The sequence below is a fragment of the Zalophus californianus genome, chromosome 10 (assembly GCF_009762305.2).
Source record: "Zalophus californianus isolate mZalCal1 chromosome 10, mZalCal1.pri.v2, whole genome shotgun sequence".
NCBI classification, from domain to species: Eukaryota; Metazoa; Chordata; class Mammalia; order Carnivora; family Otariidae; genus Zalophus; species Zalophus californianus.
The window spans coordinates 101517481-101539198 of record NC_045604.1 but is presented as its reverse complement, the minus strand read 5'-3'; the positions used below and the strand labels follow the sequence as shown (position 1 = coordinate 101539198).

The following is a 21718-nucleotide window of genomic DNA, read 5'->3' as shown; positions in this document are numbered from 1 at the left end:
GCAAGTAACATAAATTATCTGACCTCTGCTTTCAGGCGTGTGTGAAACAGGAGGGGTGGTGTCATGCACTTTGGTGCCACATGCCATTGGGGCAGTGCCCAAGGTGTGTGGATAATAGGAGAGCTTGAGTGATTTAGATTAGAAGATTCTTGCTTTGGGGTTGTGGGACCTTCCTGTCTCTCCCCTTCAACTCTTAGCAGAAGTAGATTCAGGAAGGGCTTTCAAATTAGCTTGACTTCTTTTTACAGGAAAGGGTGCTTCTGGTGTTGAAGTAGTTCTGTGTGCGTGGTGTCAAATGTGGAAGCCACAGAACCTCTATGAGACTGGGTCCCATTGTGCTTATTTATATACAAGTACCCTTCACAGGGCAGACCTGGAGAGACCCTCACCATTTGGGCAGATGGCCGTAGTGGACAGTGGAATGACAGGAATTGTAGTCATGGTGGTGCTGGTGGGTTCCCTTTCATTTTTTGGATTGGGGTGGACTCATTAAGATAACACATGGAGGTAAAAAACACAACTGAGTTATGTTACTAAGGTGTCAAGCACCTCAGTAATAAGGAATGATTAGTACACCAAGTGTGAAGTGACCAGTATTTTTCCTTTTCACACAAGGCATTATAAAAAGGGTCTGGACAGGGAAAAGAGAGGGTAGGAGGAGAAAGCATGAGACTGGAACATAGGAAATTAGGCTTGTGCAGAAGACACTATGAACGATTTTGGTGTGAAGGAAGTGTCATGTGGAGAGAAGTGTGACCACAGGGAGGTGTTGAAATGTTAGCAACTCCTAACGTCTACTGCTAAGAGGTGACCGTTTTGACCGAAGTGAAATGGGTACCCCTTGTGTAGCTGTGACGTTAAAAAAATGGCAAGGAACCTTGTCGCTGTGTGGCTGGCAAACACACATAAATAGGGAGAACTGATTCGAGTAGGTAAAGTGAAATCTCCTAGTGTGTCTCTTCCAACTGACTGTGGGTAATTAGTTGGAAATGACATTAACCTGAGCTTAATTGTAATTTTGCATAGTAACAACATACCAGCTGTTCACTGTATTCTTTCCTGGTGGTGTGATTTAATTATTTTTTGCTATCTTTTAAGCTCCAATTTTATGTTGTGTTTTCCTTTAACCCCTCCTTGCTGCCATGTCCACAGCCCCCACAGTTTAGCGGTAGTGTCATTTCGGCTGCTTCCGTGCCCACTCCGTACTGAAGGCTTGGATTGCTCTTGGTTTTGCAAATCAGTTGGCTTCTTAAAAGGCCACATTGGAAGGTTCCCAAGATGAAGGTGGGTGATTGGAAACCTTGTTGTGTTTTTGGGATCCTCCAAAAGGTTTTAGCTTATGAAATAAATAATATGGATAATTCCAGCCCTATCAAAGGTGCTGAAAATAATCAAGTGAACAAACCGAAAGAGAAGTTAATTACTGAACAGTGATTGCTCTGATATAACCAATTACTGGATCATTAAATGTTTATTACCTTTTATATGCTCCTTTACCCCATAAGGGCAGTTTCTTTTTTAAGTCATTAAAACAGAAATGGGATTGAAAAAAAATTCTGCTTAAAAAATTTCCACGAGACTGAAGTATTAAAAAGGTCTTGTGTGATCTGACAGCTGAATAGCCTGTTTTTCTTTGGTCTGTTGAATTAGTAATTAATGAAATGTATTGCCTGAGCAGAGAAAATAAGATTAGTTTTGCTTAGAAAGAAAACAAAAGCAAAACATTAACCCCTAAATGCAGGTTAATATTAAAGTGTAATATAAAAAAGTGTAAAAAGAGTCTAGTCTCTTTGAATGATAAGATGCTCTTTGGTAACACGCATTTAATTAATTCATTCATCACTTTCTTGAGCACCAACATTATGTTTACAAGGAATGGGGTTATGTAAATACAGGGGAGGCAAGGGGCCCTGTCCTCCTGGAGACTCATGGTTCCCAGAGCGGTTAACCACAAGCTTTATCATTACTGAAGTGTCCAAGCAATTGTGTTAATAGGCACAGGTACATTCTGTGGGGCCAGGGTGGTGGTTATGAAGAGAGACTTTACTTTTGGAGAACACGGTATCTTGTGGATTAAGAGCAGGGGGAAGTGGTTACCAAGAGCGATCTTGCTTTCAGAGGTCACGGTGTTGTGAAGATTTACAGCAGGTTCTCTGGAGTTCCATCCCTTGGTTCACATCCCAGCTTTGCAGCTTATTAGGTTCGTGTCCTTTTACCTCAGTGTCTTCATCTGTGAAGTGGAAAAATAGTAATGCGGGGTTGTTGAGAGGATGAGAGGAGTTCTTAGGTGCTGTGACCATGTACAGTACATCTTGGAGGGTGGTAGTGTTAGTGCTGGTGTCATTTTTATGCGATAATGCAACAGAATTCTTTCTTAGGAGAAATGGCAATTTAATTGGATGCTGAGGAACAGAAAGATGTTTCAGGCATTTCTTGTATTGTCATGTGTAACCACTTACTTAATTTACAATGCCTACAATAATGTGTGCTTATGTAGCACCATTGTCAAAAGATTACAAAGGGCATTTATAACAGTTTATTTTCAGAACAGCCCTCTGAAGCAGGGAGACTGTTTATGCACATCCTGTGGAGGTGTGAAAGGCTGTGGAGAGCAGGGCACCGCTAGTGACTGTCCTTTAATTGAGGTATGCTTGGAGCCCGGGTTTATTGTGGGTAAATTAGACCAGTAGAGAGAGGCAACTCTTCAATTTCCTCAATTTTGTCTTTAATTCTTAGTTTAAAAAACTGCATTTGTGAGCAAGTACGTTGTAAATAAATTACCAAGATGTTTTCTGTAGTCTTTAGCAGTAGTGAAACTTGTTTATTCCTAAGGTAGCCGCTCACAGGCAGTTGAATGTTGTGGAAGTTTATAATGATGATAATGAATATTAGTTGGGCACTTACTGTGTTCGAAGCACCGTTAATTGTCGTAACACTGACGTTCTCACTCTTACTATCCGCATTTTACAGATGAGGGAGCGAGGCACTGAGATACTACTCAGTGACCTGCCTGAGGTGGCACGGTCATTCTTGGGCATGAACTCTTAACATTTGCCTTGAATTCATTTTATTTTATTTTTTAAAGATTTTATTTTTTTGAGAGAGAGAGAATGAGAGATAGAGAGCACGAGAGGGAAGAGGGTCAGAGGGAGAAGCAGACTCCCCGCGGAGCAGGGAGCCCGATGCGGGACTCGATCCCGGGACTCCAGGATCATGACCTGAGCCGAAGGCAGTCGCTTAACCAACTGAGCCACCCAGGCGCCCCTTGCCTTAAATTTATATAAACCATTTCATTTTGATGTATGTTTTATAACAACCCTTTGAGAAAGGTAGATTATCTCCATTTTGTAGGGAGAGAAGGAAGTGTAGTATATGAGAAGCTGATGGAGTGTCTTGGTGAGCTTTGTTGGGACCGAACATGAATTTTATACAAGATGGACTACTCCGAGCGAGGCACTTCTGGGCCTTCTGACCTGTAAAATGAGACGATATTCTGTTCCATGGACTCGCACGACATTAGCTTTTGAAGGAAACTTTGACTCTGTACAGTTCTTTGAGTCTACATAATTCTGGTGTAGTTTGGACTCAGACAGACTTCTATATCTTGGGCCCACTACTTACAAGACATGCCACCTTACCTAACTTGTGTTAGCATGTTTATTATTTATAACACGGCATCCTGGTTCTTCGTCTCTTCAGGGTTGTTTTGAAGATACTGCATGTAAAGTACTTAGCTCTAAACCAAGGGTAGGTGGGATTCTCATGAATTGGTTCAAACCAGGGGTCACACAGGAAGCTGGGCCTGGCCTGGAACTCTATCTTGACTCCCCTGAGCCCTGGTTCCCTCCAGCACTCGTGCCCTGTTACTGGGATGTGGAAGATCTTACCGCAGTGAGGTGTCCTGACTTCCCAACAGAAACTGTCAGTCCTGATTCTTTCTTTTGACTCATCACGTTGTCGTCTGTATGACATATAGTGGCTCTAGTAAGGAGTTTGTTGTTTTCATGAAGTGATTTCCTAAAATAACTGTTGGCAATAGACCGTGAGCAACACGAGGGCAGGGGACCTGCTGTCTACAGTTTTCCCCTTGTACTGTGATGGGGGGAGGGGTTAGGATATCTGGCACACAGTCTGGGGTCTAGCATCATTTATTGTGTGAAGGAAGGAAGGAAGGAAGGAACGATCCCATTGAGCTGTAGCAAAGGGGAATGAGAAAGGGAACGGGATTTTTAAATTTTCAGTTTTGTAGGGAAGAGGAAATTGAGGCACCTGATCAGGTAGGTTAAGCCTAGTCTCTTAATCACGAGGTCTTACAAATGGGGCATAATTTACACCCTTGAAAGTGTCGGCATATGTTCTGTTAAGAACATACTTTTATGGTAAAACAGAATTTTATCCGGGTCAAGAATTTCGTCTAAATTAGCATACTCATTCCTTTTTTGTGGTTTGAATCTGTGGTGTCAAAACTTGTCAGGAAGGTTTAACAAAGCTGGGCTTCTAACGATGTGGAGTTCTCCCTGGTTGTGAATCACAGCATGACCTTTCAGGGAAAACAAAACAAACAAACCACCAAATACACTAATCAGATTTTTCTTGTTTTTTTTTTTTTTTTTTTTTTAAGTATCAGAATTGTAAACTCTGGCACTTAACAGCTTGTCAGGCCCACTTGGAGCAGTTTGGACAGTTTCCTTTCTCTGTTTCTGTTTGTGCAACACATGGATATATATATGCTTTTTAAATAACATATTAGGGAAAAGATTAAAGTTTTCCTTCCACTAAGTTAAGGTACATGGTGGTTTCCTAATCATCATGAAACTTTATAAAAACATAGATTTCTGAATACCACTTACAGAGAGAGCTGCTGAATCTGAGTCTTTTGGAGGGTGAGACCCAGGGATCTCTCATTTCTGAAGAGCACCCTGATCTTTGATTAATCGTATTTGGAAGCCACTAAGATAGAGAACTGTGATACTCTTCTTTAAATTCATCCATTTATTCTTACCCATTTATCCCTGTCTTGAGTGGATGACGATTAGTTACTCATGGGGCAATGATTTTCATAAGAACTGGGCATAGAAACCAGATTTAAAGCACAATCTCCCCCCTCCCCCCCTCCCCGCCAGCTGGGTTCACGGTCTGGCTTAGAAGTTTTTTAACTTTTGGTGGGGCTTTAAAGGATTCACAAACTTCCCAAAAGTCATGGGCAGGAGATTTTGTGTACACACGTTTTTCTAGCTTTCATCAGACTCTCTAAGGGGTCAGTCACCCATAAAAGGTTAAGAATCCGGGTCTAGCACTTGTACAGCTGTTCCGAAAATGCTGGAAAAAGACACCGTTTCTCATGCCACCTATGATGTTTTTGACCTTTTGAGAGGCAATAGCAGTTTGAGAATTGCACCTGTTTTCTGCCCCAATTAAAATATTTAAAGAGAAGAAAACATGGTGTAACACCTGGGGCGTGGTCAGAACAAGACCAAGCGGTATGGGACATAGCTATTTTGGTGAACTGATTCAAAGTTAATGTTAAAGGGCTGCTTTACTGGGAGTGGTCAGTCTCATGAAGAAACTTTTTAGCCAGGATACATAGTCAAGGTCCCGCCCACTTTTCTTATAATATATACTTAGCTGAATTATCAATAACAGCTTTCATCCCCTGGATATACCTGAAGACTAACTTATTTATGTTGCATTCTATCCCCAGCATGTCCATTGAATTGCTTAATTCCAAAATAACTTTACCAGCTAGATTGCTGGCTCATCCTTCCTTAGCTCCTAAAATCCCCAAGTAACACTGTTCATCACAGAACAGAATTAGATATTAGAGAAGTCCATCTTGAACTGCTGTAGAAGGTTTACTTAGCAAAATACTACAACCCCTTATGTGTAATATTCTTATCCCAAAGGATAACTTTGTAATTCAATTTTAATTAAGGTTCTGCTCTTCTCTTCTTGTGACTTCATATGTTTCTTTGGGGAACAAAAATTCTTTAAATATTGTAGCTCTGGTAATGCTACATTTTAGGGTTGGATAGATTTGGATGAAGAGGGCAGTCAGTGGAATTAAATGTTATTAATGGGTAAAATTCTTTGTCCATTTATTTGGATATTATTCTTTTGGGGCCAGGAGGGAGTTAGAGGGCATTATTGTCACTGTTGGTCGTTCATATGTCTGTAGCACCTATTTTGAACTTTTGTATATACTGTCTTTCATTCATTATTTTTTAAGAAGTATTTTATCTAAGTAGATTTTAACTTATTGGACAGTGATTATGTGTTCTAGGTCTTTATAGTCTTGCTATTATTTACCATACTGAGCACATAGTAGTAAATATTTGATTAATAGGATGTGTTGATTACCTTTGAGTCCTAGACCCCCAAAAGACCAGAAAATAGACTAAATCTGAAATAAGAACTTGATCCATGCTTAGAAAGATAGGAATGTAAAAATGGGTTAGCAAGTCTGTCCCTTAGGCTTATGCTGTATTCCCTTATTATTTTTTCAATGTTCATATAGAGCTGAGCCAGCTTATATTCTGTAGTTCTTTCAGATGTTAAGCATTTAGAATTCCAATAACAATTTTATATACACACAGTTAATTTTCATTTGGCAAATGTTTAGATGGAGTGAGACCTGAGAGCTTTTATTACTATTTTTTTAAAGATTTTATTTATTAAAGAGAGTGAGCTGGGGGGTCAGAGGAGCAGAGAGAGAGAGACAAGTGGGCTCCACGCCCAGCACAGAGCCCGATGTGGGGCTCCATGTGGGGCTCGATCTCTTGACCTGAGCTGAAATCAAGAACTTAACGGCCTGAGCCACCCAGGTGCCCCTATTATTTCTTTTAAAAGGAAAGGAGATCTCACCACAGACTTACCACTACAAGATACCTGCTAATAGATAAATGGATGTTACCCTTAACCTGTCCTAATCAAATACACTTTTATCCGCTGTATTGGGGTGGAGGGAATTTTGGAGGCTTTTAATGAATGGACTACTATCATCAGTTATCTTGAAAATTAGGATTTTTAGGTTTGAGGGAGAGGGATCGGAATTGTGAAGGGGTTCATCACAAACCCTCCTGTGTGACAAGTGGATCTGGGAACGTTTCTCGTGCAGAAGAGATGGTTCAGGGGATACTTGGTGGCTACCTTAAAGTATTTGCAGGGTTTTTCAAGAGGGATTTTGATCCAGGTGGTCATTCCTACTCACACTGGAGGCACAGTCAGGCATTCCATATAAAAAGAATATAGATTTCTAATAGTGCTTTCTCAGGGTCTTGATTTCCAGTTGCTGAAGGCATTCAAACACAGTTACCACTCACCTGGATTATTGTGATGGGGGTTAACACCAGGAATTAGTGCATTTGAGGTCTCTCCATCCCAGAGAGACTATGTTTATATGATTTTCAAGGCAAAGTGTTCTGAGTAAATCTACCCATGGTTCAAAGTCCGGATCTGCTCCTTATACATTCTTATTCTTTTTAAAGAACTCAGTTGTAGGTGCTGTTCACTTAATTTCATGGTCATCATGTGTGTTGAATTGGAACGAAACTAAGTTTATCCAGTTCTCCAGGTATATAGGTCTCTGCTCACAGTCTGAGCTCTGAAAAGGTAAGGTTATTCGAAAGCAGCATCTTGGCATATTCTTTATTTCCTGTGTGCTTGCAAATCAAAATGGGAATTGAGTTTACTCATTTGGGTTATGCATGTTTTCATTTCAAGTCACTTAAGTGACATCTTTAAGGAAGATATTCATGCTTTATTTACCATAGGACTCCCTCACCTCTTTCCTTGAAAGAAACAGTGAGTTTTTCCAGGCTAGGAAGGTATTTTGTGATGGCTGCAAATATGGCTGAGAGTAGTAATTTGGTCTCCAGTTACATGCTGCAGTTGACCTAGACTGGCGATGCATCGTTAGAGTAAATGGTATTTTGTAAGATGAGGGTTTTTTTGGGGGGGGGGCGGTGAGGGAGGAAGGCAGGGGGTAGAGTTGTGCATGTGGGGCCAGTCTTACTAGGAACGCCGAAATGAATTCTTCATCCCTGAAGTACCAGAGGGCACTGTGGATTAATGTTCTGGCCCTACTTCAGCGTCCCGTCCCTTCAGATACTTGGCACTGATTCGTTCATCTCAGAACTGAAGTTTTAAGGATTAAGAGGAGAGAGAATAGAAATGCATCATTTTCTCTGCCAAAGGAGGTACTTAAACTAGGGAAGGAGGATGGGACGTTAGCAAATCAAGCCTTGGCAAGGAAACCTGCCATGAATCAGCAATGTCTTGGAAAGCCTCTGTAGCTGTATTTTACAGAACTAAACATTTGCCACTACCAACACTTGTCTCTCACTTACCTTTAGGATCGGCTTCAGGTCGCTCTATGGAGGGAATGAATGCTTTTTTTGCCCATTTTGACAACATTAGGTAATTAATTTACAACTAGCTCAATTAGACTTCGGCCCATACAGTGTGTGCGTGGCCTTTTAAAGAGCCTTTGTTTTGATGCTAATTGAACTGGTTGTAGCAGCGACAGCCAAACAATTTACATTTATCTTTGGCAGGACACAAGGGCTCTCCCTTGGTATGGACAGCTGCATTTTCTTTTTTCCTCCTACCAAGTTTGGTACTAAAATGTTGTTTGCTTATTTTAATTTTCTAATATAAAAAGCTTTGAAAATGACAAAAGCCACGTATTTTATTGCAGACAAATGGGAAGATTTAGATAGATAAGAAAGAAAATAAGATCATGGATAATCTTATTACTAAGAGAAAACCATTCACAACCTGGCATTTGTCTTTTTTATACTTTCCCCCACGTAAGGGAATGCATGCATCTGTGTACATAAATGTTTTATTTTTATTTTTTATAAAAATGGGGTCACACCATATAAGCCTCTTCTACTTTTTTCCTACTTAATAGGTTGGAAACACCTTGACATTTCATAAAAGATGGTTCTACATTTAAAATAGCTGCATAGCAGTCCATTTTGTGGGCTTACCAAAACATAATTAACTGTCTCTTTTTATTGGACACTTAAGCTCATTCCAGCTTTTTGATGATATAACCAGCATTTTACATATATTCTTCTTACTAAATCTTTGTTAAATTCTTTAATTATTAGCAACAGACAAATTACTAGATATTGAGTTACTTGGATAGGGGCATGCATGTTTTTAAAGTTTTTGGTGTATACTGCCAAATTGTACTTCTCAGAGGTTGTACCAGTTTTCACATTGACCTGCAGTAAAAGTGAGCTTTATGTTTATTCTTGATACACAGAGTACAGTATAGAAAACCTTGACTCAGAGATGAGTTAAATCCTTATCAGTAATTTTGCTCTTGCTCCTAAAATTTATATCAGCCTTAGAAATCTTCTTTTTCCAGCATTATGTAAACACTACAATAGAGTTTTGCTCAATTTAATGATGGTGTGTTACCTTGTTTTGAAAAGGTATAGAATAAAAAAAAAAAAAGTGCTTCATTAAGACAGAGTGGTTTGTTTTTCCCCAGGGAAGATTCTGAAGCAACTTTTTTCATATGAATAAGAACCAATCTAAAGAAATTAGTTCTAAAGTCAAAACAGAAAGTGAGATAGCTATGCCCAGTGTATGAAAAAGATGTTATCTTCTTGAGGTGGCAAAGTCCATGCCTAGAGGAGCAAGGCATCTCCATCTCCCCTTGGAGAAGCCATCACAACACCTTGTTTAAATTTTAGAGTGTCCGCTGCATTGTTTTGTAGTCTCCTTACTTGTCTAAACTGCTGGGCTAGAATTCTCAAGAGTTGGTGTTGAATCTTATTTGCTGTATTTGCAGTGTCTGAATGTTGGACATGCAGTCAGATAAATATCAGGTGCTCATTGTTCACGGAATGAATAAAAGAATAGATATGCAGGAGAAAGATTGACATTTTGCTCAAGAGCAAGTTAACGATCCAAGCAGAAGTTAGAGTTCTCTCATCAGTGTCTTTCCCAGATTCTTATGGTACTAGGATTGTGTGTTTTTCCCAAGGTGGTACTTTGTATGATTATAGTTAAAATCAATAGTAAAATTCTCATTTTATGCATAGTGCAGCCTCCCAAACCCCTCTTTTTCTTCTCTGGTAGCATTAGCCGCAGTTTTTGTTAAAATTCAACCCACTCTTAACTCATATTCCTGTTTCCCTTTCTCTCTTTCTTTCATAATTTCATCTCTCAAATTTCATTCTCCGTTGATGTTTTAATTTACTCCAAGCAGTATTGCCATCTGGATGTCAGAATGCATTGAATTGACCTCTTATCTGGAGATCCAAGGCAAGGTCTCACCTGCTCAGGAAATGAGGGATTTAGCCAAGAACTGAAGCAGGTAAAGTTAAGTCTTCTCCCAAGGCCCAGGTGCTGTCGGTTTGCCAGGCTGTATTTTGATTCATGGTGGGGTGCAGACGTGCCTTGTTTGCCCATAGAAAGCAGCTTCTGAATACAGTTTCTGCTTGGAACTTTTCATTTTGTCAGTGCCAGATAATATCTGCCCCAGAAGTTGGTTTTAGGGCAAACTAGGAGAAAGGGGAATTAAAAAAAGTTTTAACATTTCTGTATTTTAATTTTTTCCTGTGACTACAGCCTTTTCGCCTTCTTAGTGAATTATTACAGAGTTTTATTAAAATTGTAAGTTCTGGAAATTAGACACCATGGTAGTTAGGCCAGCATAGGATACTGTACTCTTAGGTTCCATAATATTTCATAGTACATCTCTTTATTGTATGTTAAATGATAGGGAAGTATAATAAAATGTACCTAGAGAGTACTTATCTATTTTATGTCCTGTAACATTCAGTACTTGATGCAAATGTAGCAGATCTCGACTCAGAAAGGAACAAAACTGGTTATAGCTCAAAAAAAGGATGGCAAGTTCTTTGTGGGTAGTGTAAGTTCACCAGCATCACAGACTTTGAGACCCTAAGGGACCATTATAACATCTAGTCCAACTGTTGCTTATACAGATGGAGGAAAGAATTAGCCACTGGTCCAGGGTCATTCAGCTGGTTAGGGAGAGAGCTGTGGGCCAAACCTAGAACGAAACACGCAGTCTGCTGTGTTTTTCATTTTCTGACCACAGTGGATGCATTTCGTCTAATCCCTATTTTTTTAAAAATTTTTCTAAGCTTTTATTTTTAAGTAATCTCTACACCCAGTGTGGGGCTCGAACTTACAACCCCAAGATCAAGAGTCGCACGCTCCACCGATGGAGCCGGCCAGGTGCCCCTAGTATAATCTCTCTTTAAAAGAGCATACTATTTGATGTTTTGTTGGCTTGAAACCTGTTGTTGTGCCCAAGGGCCCCCAAATGCTACCCTGCTGCTCGTTTTTCCTGGTGGTCCGGGTCATTCCATGCTTCTTTGAGGGAGGGCGGCTCAGCCTGTGACGGAAATGAAAGCTGTGTTGTGACAGTGCTTAGAGAATTGTCTCTGATGAAGCGGCTTCTTAACCTTTTAAAGAAAACAGTGAAAAGACAGACGGGAAATTGTCATTTCATAACACTATTGATTCTGGACACAGAGAAGCCCAGGTGGCAGATGGTCACAGCAGCGCCTTGCTGTCTTGGCCCATCTCTTGCAGCCTTACATAACCGGGGGTCATTGGTTCTCCATCTTAATCTGTATTCCTGGATTCACATTATGATCTTGGTCAACACCTCAGCCTCAGTTTCCTTTTAGGCAATTCAAGAGGGTTTAAATGAATGATTTCTAAGGTACCTTTCCAGGTCTTGCATAATCATTCTGTGAAAATTAGTACCTTTATAGAAGCTTATCCACATGATCAAATAACCATGGATTTCTAGCGGTCCATTTTTATTGCTGTTTTGATTGGTTTTCATGGGAATTTGGAAAATGTCTATAGACTTTACTGTGATCAGGCTGCTAGCAGTTATTCACAGAACACACACCAGGTGCTCGGGGCTATAAAAGAAATAGTGTCCAGCCTGAGGAGACCAGAAAGGGTTCTTTATCTCCCAGGCTGGGGATGGAGGGCATTCTTCCCTGCCACTGGATTTAAGCTCTTGTGAGTGCAGGGCCTTTGTCTGTCTTTTATAGTGCAGGGCTCAGTAAATATTGGTTTTATGAATGAAACAATGAATCCACTTGTCAGTCTTGCTTGTATTTGCTGAAGATGTCCCACAGAGATTTATTGTTTTGTTCAACTTTTGAATGCTGTTAACTGGAATAAATTTTTCAGTAAGTTCCTTACCTTCCATAGAAGAATGAGACCAAACTATGCCGAGGCTAAATGAAAAATCCATAAATACTACATTCCTTTCTTGGAAATTCAATTTCATATTAGCATATTGAAAGCAATGAGATGTCTGCCTTAAAGTAACTTTATTTGACCCAGCATTTCCCAAATTTATTTGAACTCGGAATCCTATCCTTTCCACTTCCCCCCGTGGAATAGTTGTTAATAGCCTGCAGAACTCTGACCAGTGAAAGAGGAAAGTTGGGTTAGGGAATAGTAATATGGAATAAATAGTAGCAGCAACATTGGCTAAGAATAATTCAGCCCTGATGGAGCATGTATGTTAAGCACTGCTTCTGGCAGCCCTGTGTGAAATCGTGGTAGACCTGTTGTGTTTTTTTTCCTTCTGTTTTTAAAAATGACTGTCTGTGCTTCATTGGAGATTGAAGGTTAGGTGATAGAGAGATTAAAGGAAGTTACAAGTGACCTAGTGGCTATTTTACAGTTGTGGAAGTTGAATGGTGAAGTTTTAACTTGTGTCAGGGGCTGCCCTGTCTGGTACTGCAGGGAATAATGATGAAAGGAATCTGTGTCCGCTCCTTTGGGAGCTGGCTGTCCAGTAGAGACAGACAGACGTGTAAACAGATGATAGCAATAATGTACGCAAATGAGTAATGAGCAGAAATAGGACAGAGGAAGGAATGGTATTTTCCCCCAAATTTAAAACAGAGCTGCTGTTTATACAATAAGCCAAAACCAAATTAACTGGAACCCCTCTAGATCTCCCAGACAAAATTCTACTTACACATCCAGACTCAACTGACTAGGCTTCTTGATGCTTTCCCGGTTCCAGAATTGATTGCATCATCTGTAATCCCCTCAGAGCCTTGCTTACACCCATCATGGGCTTTATCACAATCTGCCTTGTATGTGAATGACTTGAGGACATAGCAGGGTCATCATTGTCTCTCTGTGCCCAGGGCCTGCAGGCACAGCATGTACCACATTTGACTGTGCATCTCAGCTGTTTTGCTTAGACTTGGGGAAAGGCTGTGAAAGAATTCAGTAAATAAAAACAGGCTTTTATACAAATCATAGGTTGAGAAGGTGGTAGTGTTACTTAGAGTATGGCTCCTTTCCATAGTTCCCCCCCTCCCCCCGGAATGCGACACGTGACTTAAGTCTCAAGAAGGCGATTACATTTTTGTAGGAGCGCAGCAATTCTACATCATGAAGCGTTTTTATTTCACGTGAACATTTTGTAGTCGCCAGTTTTTTGCAGGACCTTCCTCTTACGTCCTGTGTTTCACCTGGACTGTTGTAAGAATAAGTTCAATTTGTACTCTGTTCCCCAACTGGTGGTTATGTGTGATGCCCAAGGTCAGGGTGTTGATTGATGACATTTTCTGTTAAAGTATTTGTAGCCATATGCAGTTTGGGGCAGTGGAAATGATGAGACTGGAAGTCAGCCTGACTTGCTCTCCTAGTTCGTTTTCTTTTGTGACTTGGGCAAGTTTCTTTGCCTTGTAATCACTGAGGGGGTTGGACCAGAAGTAGCACAGCCTCTTGTAATGCTGACATTCCAAGATTCTCTGGGGAGGATTAAATTCCAGGGAGATTTAAAAGTGGATACATTTTTAGGTTAAATGGCTTTGTTCATTTAGTTTTTTTTCCCCTTACCCCATTTTGGAGTAGTAAGACTGCAAGGCATGGAGTAAAACCCAAATTACCTAGAATTCTCAAGAGTGTAGTTCTTAGGGCGCCTGAGTGGCTCAGTCAGTTGGGCATCTGCCTTTGGCTTGGGTCGTGATCCCAGGGTCCTGGGATCGAGCCCCACGTCAGGCTCCTTGCTGGGTGGGGAGCCTGCTTCTCACTCTCCCTCTGCCTGCCACTCTCTCTGTCAAATAAATAAATAAAATCTTAAAAAAAAAGACTGCAGTTCTTACCCTATTTTCTATTTTGAGGGGAAGAAAAAAAGGACAGCAAAACAAGCTTGTCTTATCTATGAATCAAGACAAATTCCTCCCATTTGTTTACATGCACAGCATACATACCTGTTCACTGAGGTGCTGCCGAGTCTTCCCTGAAGAGGAACTACTTGGTTGGGTTTGCCATCCTAAACCTAGGAAGAAAGTATACGTGGTACATTCTGAGTATTTTCATCGAGAGTTGAGACAAGTTGTTTTGGGTGGAGAGGCCTTGTTACAGGAAGTTGGCTTCCAGCTTTGTGATGAATGTACTGCGTATCCTTGGATATGTCACTGAACCTTTATGAATTTTAGTGTCCTCCATGGACAGAATGCTATCATTCTGATTATAAATAGCTCTGTAATTAGACAATTCTAGGCATTTATTGCAGGCTCCTTCCTGTTCTTTTCCTTGAACATCCCCACTTCCACTCCCACACAATCCCAGACAATTGTTGATTTGTGAGGGAAAAGAATTTTAAAACACTTCAAATGGTACATTCAAGAAAATTCAAGAAAATTGTCTTGTGTTAGTTATCTATTGCTGTATAACAGTATGACCACAAACAATATTTTTGTGGCCTTAAAATAAGCCTGTTTATTATCCCACAATTCCTGTGGGTCCAGAGTTTGGGCATAGCCTAGCTGGGTCCTTTGCACAGCTGCTGTCAAGATGTTGCCTAGGACTGGAGACTTCATGTGAATGCTTGTCTGGGGAAGGATACGCTACCAAGCTTATTCAGGTTGTTGGTGGAATTCATTCCTTGTAGTGGTAAGCCTGAGGGCCTTGTTTGCTTGCTGCCTAGGGTCTCCCTCTGCTCCTTGAGGCTGCCCACATTTCCTTGTCATGTGAGGTTACCCCACGTGGCTGCTCACTTTCTCTTAGCCAACAAAAGAGAGTAAGGCAGATACAAAGTCTTTTGTGATGTAATCATGCACATCTGTCATCTTTGCTATATCCTACAGGTTAGAAGCAAGTCAGAGGTCCCTCCCATACTCAGAGAGGATTGTACAAGGTTATGGACCCACCAGGAGGTGAGGATCGTGGGGGTCACCTTAAGAGTGTCATCTGCACGTATGAGAGACAGAAGCCATGTTTAACATTTTTTGTTTATGTTTTCCTGTGGATGCATGCTGGAACATCTTACTTCACAGAAAGAGCCTCGGTAAACCTTGACTGACTGAAGAATCCTTCTGCTCAGATGAGCTACACGACCACAATGTTTTTGTGCCATGCTTTTTTAAAAAAATTATTATTTCACAGATAAATGGTGAAAGCAGGGTTTGAAGCCCATTCATTTTTTTGCTTTCCTGCCCGGCACAGCATCTGCAGGTGTTAGGTGCTGAGTGTTTGTTCAAGGATTGTAGCAGCATTGAGTTAATTTGAAGAAGGTCTATGCTAGAGACTGAATTATGCCCCCCTCAAGTTCATATATTGTAGCCCTAACCCCCAGTGTGATGATGTTTGGAAATGGGGCCTTTGGGAGATATTTAAGTTTGGGTCAGATGATGAGGATGGACCTTCATGATGGATTAGTGCCCTTGTAAGGAGAGGTACCAGGGAGCTTTCTCTCTCTGCCTCTCTCTCTCTCTCTCTCCCCCTCTCTCCCCTCCATGTGAGGGTCCAGCAAGAAGGTCAGGTGGCTGTCTCCGAGCCAGGAAGAGAGCTCTAACCAGAAACTGACCATGCTGGCACCTTGATTTTAGACTTCTGGCCTCCAGAACTGTGAGAAAAATAAATGTCTCTTGTTGAAGCCCCCCAGTCAATGGTAGTAAGACAGTCCCCCCACATCACCCTGCTGTTCTGTTTAGAGAGAGGTACACAGGGAAGTACGAAGCTTGCAGAATGGCAGTTGGCCCCCTGGCAGCCCCAAGCTAGGGAGAGTGGTGTATAATTTCAACCATTTCTATTCTTTATTGACCTGTGGTCATACTGTTGGTGGAGGATCTCTAGATTTTTTTTCTTGGCAAAATGATGATTCAGAACACACTGCCTTTGGTGTTTTTGTTTTTTAAGATTTATTTATTTTAGAGAGCATGGGGGTGGGGTGCATGGTGGAGGGGCAGAGAGAGAGAGAGGGAAAGTGAGAATCTCACAAGCAGACTCCATGCTGAGCTCACTACCCTGAGATGATGACCTGAGCTGAAACCAGGAGTTGGACACTTAACCAGTTGAGCCCCTCAGGTACCCCAATATTACCTTTGGTTTTTAAGCCTTGTACTGCCAAACAGGAACAGCCTGTTGGTGGGGACTTAAATAGTGAATTCTTAATTTCTTCTTGAAGCTTACCTTTCTTTTTCTTTTTTTATCTTTTAAAATTCTTTTGTTCATTCCTTATTCCTTTATTCATCGGTTGTGTTGCAGAGGGCTCAGTACCATTCCCCCGGTTTTCTGACTTCCAACTCTCTAGGTTCTCTCTTGGTACAAGTGGGATATTCGTGTGTATCTAAGAAGGAAATAGTTAAGGAAAGCTCCACACGTAATTGGAGCTCACTGAATGACAGTTGGACTAACCGTAGAAGAATGACTAACATGTTACATTTATTTTTCAGTTTCGTTCGTCATACGGGCAGTGGCATGGTATAATACATTATTGATCTCAGTGAGTAAGAGAATTGGGGAAAGGAACCAAGAAAATCTCACCAGCTTCCTTCTGCTTGAAAAAAAATCTTGAATTCTTGAACAGGGATTTAAAAAAATATTTTAATAATTGCCATCAAAATCATCAAGCAGTGAGGGTCATTTGTTTGATCTGGCACTTCCTTGTAAAGGAAGGACTCACAAGTGATTCGGAGGAAGGGTTTAGGATTTCAGAATTCCATCCCTTTCATTTCATACCTTCGGAGACTGAAGGCATCACACACTGACATACAATCATGTGGAAGAGAAGGAACCCGAGTCTTAAATCTTTTTTATACAAACTCAACATTTTCAGTATTTTTTTTTTTTAAGATTTTATTTATTTATTTGACAGAGAGAGAGAGAGCGAGAGCAGGGAACACAAGCAGGGGGAGGGTCAGAGGGAGAAGCAGGCTTCCTGCCGAGCAAGGAGCCCGGTGTGGGGCTTGATCCCAGGACCCTGGGATCATGACCTGAGCCGCAGGCAGACGCTTAACGACTGAGCCACCCAGGCGCCCCAACATCTTCAGTAATTTCATTGAAACGAACACTAAACTAATTTAGACCTGTGAAACCCGTCTTGGGGTCAAGCTGACCCCCAGAGCATGCGGCATCTCTCTGCATGGAAAGGATTAGGAGTCAGGTGTCAGACCCTCAGTGCTCAAAACTCAGCTCCTGAATTAAGGGAAGATTGTGTGGGTTTGGGGGCTGGGAGAAGGAAGGAGTGGAAAAGAGACTTCCAGCCTGGGGCTCCTGCTGTTTCCTCAGGGGATTTAGGGCCTGTAAAAACACATTTAGGCCTCTGAATGGCAACATACAAATAACAGTGACCCTAATTGAAAGGGAGGAGACCAAATGGACCAGAGGTCAGGACTTTACAGTGATGACGAGTGGCCTGGGGGTGTGAGCTGAAATGGTCTGGTTCTCCCCGCAGCCCTCCCCTTCGTGCCCTTCCCTCTTTCCAGGCTTGGAAATCCTGGAAGGAAGCAGGAGGGACCGTTAAGTGAGATATGATGTGGGTGGCTCCTGGGTGGACTGAGATTTCAGGGGAGGGAAACACCCTCCAAGCCTCTTTTAAAGTAGTATATTACAACCTGACTGCTACCTGCAGTTTGCCAATTACCCAATTATGACACAAATTTGTACATTCTTTTAAAAGTAGACTGCTACTATTCTTCCTCATACAAGGATTTTAGTCACTGTACATCTTGTGTCTTTAAATAATGTATTAGGAACATTTTCAAGTCTGTAAGTGCTTTTTTAATGAGAGTGTGAAGATTTTAATGGGACTAGATTGCTTTTCATGACATTTCAGAGTGACTTAATTGTAACAATGTTGAGAGGCTGTATTTTAAAGTTTGCTAAGTATGTCTGCTGTGGATTATAGTCAGACACTTAAAAGGATGGATGGATGGATAGTGGAACCAGATAGCTTTTTCCTTACTACTTTCCTCCAATTATTAGCTCTTTGCAAATATTGTTGCCCCAAAACAGGCACAGGTCAGGGTTCTTGTGAACCCTGTAATTTAAAAATAGGAACAGAGGCTAATAACTGAGGCTATGGGGAATATAGTTTCAGAGACAAGTTCTTTAAAACTTACTTGGGCAGTAGTATTTGTCCCAGGGCCTTTCCTGTCTTCTTTTACAGAGCCAGGAGGCCAGGCCGTCTTCCGTTGTCTACACTCCCTGTTGGTTCCCTGAGCTTTCTTGTCTGTTTGCTGAAAAAAAGGGACCTGTCTTGTGTCTCATTTTTTCAGATGTTTTAGTGAGTATTACTAACAATATTGTCACTGCAGATAACAGCCAGTTACTTTTTTAACGATGAGCATTTCAGACTCTTCGTGAAACTCAGTATTTTCTTGTCTTCAAAACAACCGAGTTATTCAGAGGTCTTTTCCTGCACAAATGTTCTTAGGATTCTGGAATGTGTGGCCGACTTCTCAACTTAAATCAGATGGTCAGACATTTCCAGCACCACTCTTAGTAGGAGTTTGTATTGGTTTCTCAGGGTTGGGGCTGCCGCAGCAAAGCATCACATACTGGCTGGCTTACATTCCCTCAAAGTGCCGGAGGCTGGAATTCTGGAATCAAGGTGTCTGCAGGGCCATGCTCCTTCTGAAACCTGTAGGGGGAATCCTTTGCCTCTTCCCAGTTTCGGGCGGTTTGTGGGCAGTCTCTGGTGGTCCTTGGCTTGCCGCTGGGTGACTCCAGTCTCAGCCTCTGTGATCACATGCTGTTCTTCCTACGTGTGTCTGTCTTCACATGGCCAACTTCTTAGGACACTAGGCGTATTAGATTAAGGGCCCACCCTACTCCACCCTACTCGCGACCCCATCTTAACCAGTTGCATTTGCAACAGCCCTGGTCCCAAATAAGATCACATTCTGTGGTACTGAGAATTAAGATTTCAACATATCTCTTTTGAAGGGACAGAATTCAACTCATGACAGGATTCTACTTTAAAGAGCATGCAGGAGAGTCTGATGCAGTATGTATTCTCAAAGCGGGGTTCCTGGCCTACCTGCACAGCACTCATCAGGAGCCCTAAAATATGTACATATATGTATACAGATGGTTGAAAGAAGAAAAACAAACCCAAAACTCATGTACTCATCACCCAGCTTAAGACATAAAACATTCTCAATACCTTCAGAGGCCCTGGGAAGCTTGAGGTATTTATTAAAATGTAGATTCTCCTGAGGGGGTAGGTCACAGATTCAGAACAGCAAGGACTGTCAGAATTCAGGAACTTTTTTTTCCCCCTTCATCTTTCCTTTAAGTTGGTTTAGAAAACTTAACTTTGGAGTGGAATGGGATTTTTTCTATAGTAGAATAGAAAAGATGCAAGAAAAGGTTTGTGACTTTTTCCACAACATGGTGAAATAATTATTAGCTCCTGTTTGGGATGGTTTCCTGGAAAAAAGCAAACAAAAAAACCCTCACCTATAATTTTCTGAATTAGTTTAGACCTGTAGCTTAGAGAGACTTACAGTGGTGCACACTTGGATTTGTGGGAGGAAGGTGTGGGTGTGTGAAGGTAAGGGACCTATTATTGATTATGCTCCTTATAAGTCTTGTCTTTCTCCTGGGAATTTTGTGAAGATTAATATCTCCTAGATAATTTTAAGTTTGCAAAATGCCTTGAGTTCCTTGGGGGAAGCTGTTACATAAATGTAAATAAATTATGCAGCACCTGAATTTGGTTGTTCATCATTTTTTATAGTGTTTTAATTAAGAATTTAGCACTATTTAAGCTGAATGGCTGAGGAAAGGCCTTAATCACTCACACATGGTTAAATAAGTAGGCAGGAGCAGTATTTAGGCTGGAACCCATGAAGGAATAAATGAACAGGACCTTTTCTGGAAATCAGTCATTTTCCATGATGTTCACTGAGCTAAGCTGTGGGTTAATGTCTCCTCCCATGTGTTTATATGGTGCTGTTAGAGAATCAGCCTTTTTTTTTTTTTAAAGCCTATTTACAGACTTTGAGATACCGTGGACCTCTCTGGTTTTCCATCCAGAATGAGTGGGAAAATTTTTTTTTTTTTTTTTAAGAAGTTTGTCTTGCTGTATCTAGCTGTCTCGGTACCTGAGGAGCAAGAAGGCATCTGACAAACCACTTTGACTTCTGGTATGCTGTGTTTCTAAAACCAGCCCAAGGAGCTGGGTGCCAGACTACCTCCTTTTATCTGTTACACAGAGCTTTGTTCCAATGGGAGATGCCATTCCAGGACTCCTGAAGAATGGAACTAGTAAACGATTGCCAACACCCTGTGGTCCAGTTTGTGCCTCCTTGGTTTGCTGTGTTGTCAGAGGCTCATCTATATGCTTATTTTTTGCCTTGTTGCTTTGTGAACAAAGTCACCTTACCCTCTTTCTGATGGCTGACCTCAAACTTGTAACCTTTCTCAATTCATTCACTGTATCTGTTAAGCTCCTAGTAGATGCTAATTGGAGGCACTTGTGAATCACACACAGTTCTCGATGCTATGGAGCTGTATGGTGGAAGACAAACATTTAAAAAAAAAGTCAAAACCGATGTCCACATAGCTGTAATTGGATGAATGGTAAAAAGGATAATCATGGGCCCTTTGAGAGTCCTGGGTGTTTTGTTTTTGTTTTTTCTTTAAAGATTTTATTTATTTATTTGACAGAGAGAGACACAGCAAGAGAGGGAACACGAGCAGGGGGAGTGGGAGAGGGAGAAGCAGGCTCCCCGCGGAGCAAGGAGCCCGATGCCGGGCTCGATGTGGGGCTCGATGTGGGGCTCGATCCCAGGACCCTGGGATCATGACCTGAGCCGAAGGTAGACACTTAACGAATGAGCCAGCCAGGCGCCCCGAGAGTCCTGGGTGTTTTTGAAGAGTGACACTTGAGCAAAATCTGGAAGGATCACTGAGAACTAGCAAGGAATTAGGAAGGGAAGGGAACATTGTCTTCTAAGTATACTATGAAATTGTTTCTTTCTCTGCCCTTTTTCTTCTCATAGTTTTATGTAGTAGCACAATTTCAGCCATCCAAAGTGGGCCAGTACTTAGTGCTTTGTCAGGATGATTAACTCATTAAATGGGGCTCTTGACATGCTATTTCTCTAAATTGTGCTCTAGTAACCTTTTTGGAAGCCTGGTGCTATCTACAGACCCTTGTTGTGTGGCTGGAGTGGGTTAAGGGCTTGGGAAATATCCACTTGCTGAAGAAAGTCCTTCTCTGCACCCTTTCTATCTATAAGAGATAAAGCGTTAGTATATTTTACTTTTTAGATACAATTTCTCAAACTTCTGACTTCAAAATCACCAGGAGTCTGTTAAAAATGCACTTTTCGTAGTCTTTTTATCTCAGACTTGCTGACTTGGAATCTTAGCAGTAGGACTCCTGGCCATTGTCACAGACTATAGAGAGCCACTCCATGACGGCATGGGTTGCCAATTGGGT

At 41.3% G+C, this 21718-nt stretch overlaps 1 protein-coding gene and 1 long non-coding RNA gene across 5 annotated transcripts in view; one reads left to right on the top strand and one right to left on the bottom strand.

The window, feature by feature from the left end:
* AUTS2 (activator of transcription and developmental regulator AUTS2) overlaps positions 1-21718 on the top strand; it is a 1115275-nt gene that overhangs the window by 23640 nt on the left and 1069917 nt on the right. The gene's annotated exons all lie outside the window — the stretch shown is intronic.
* LOC113931846 lies at positions 2072-15026 on the bottom strand. The gene is made up of 3 exons (XR_003522889.1): positions 14896-15026; positions 14253-14320; positions 2072-2230 (listed from the first exon to the last, which is right to left on the bottom strand). It is a non-coding gene; the product is annotated as an uncharacterized LOC113931846 (long non-coding RNA).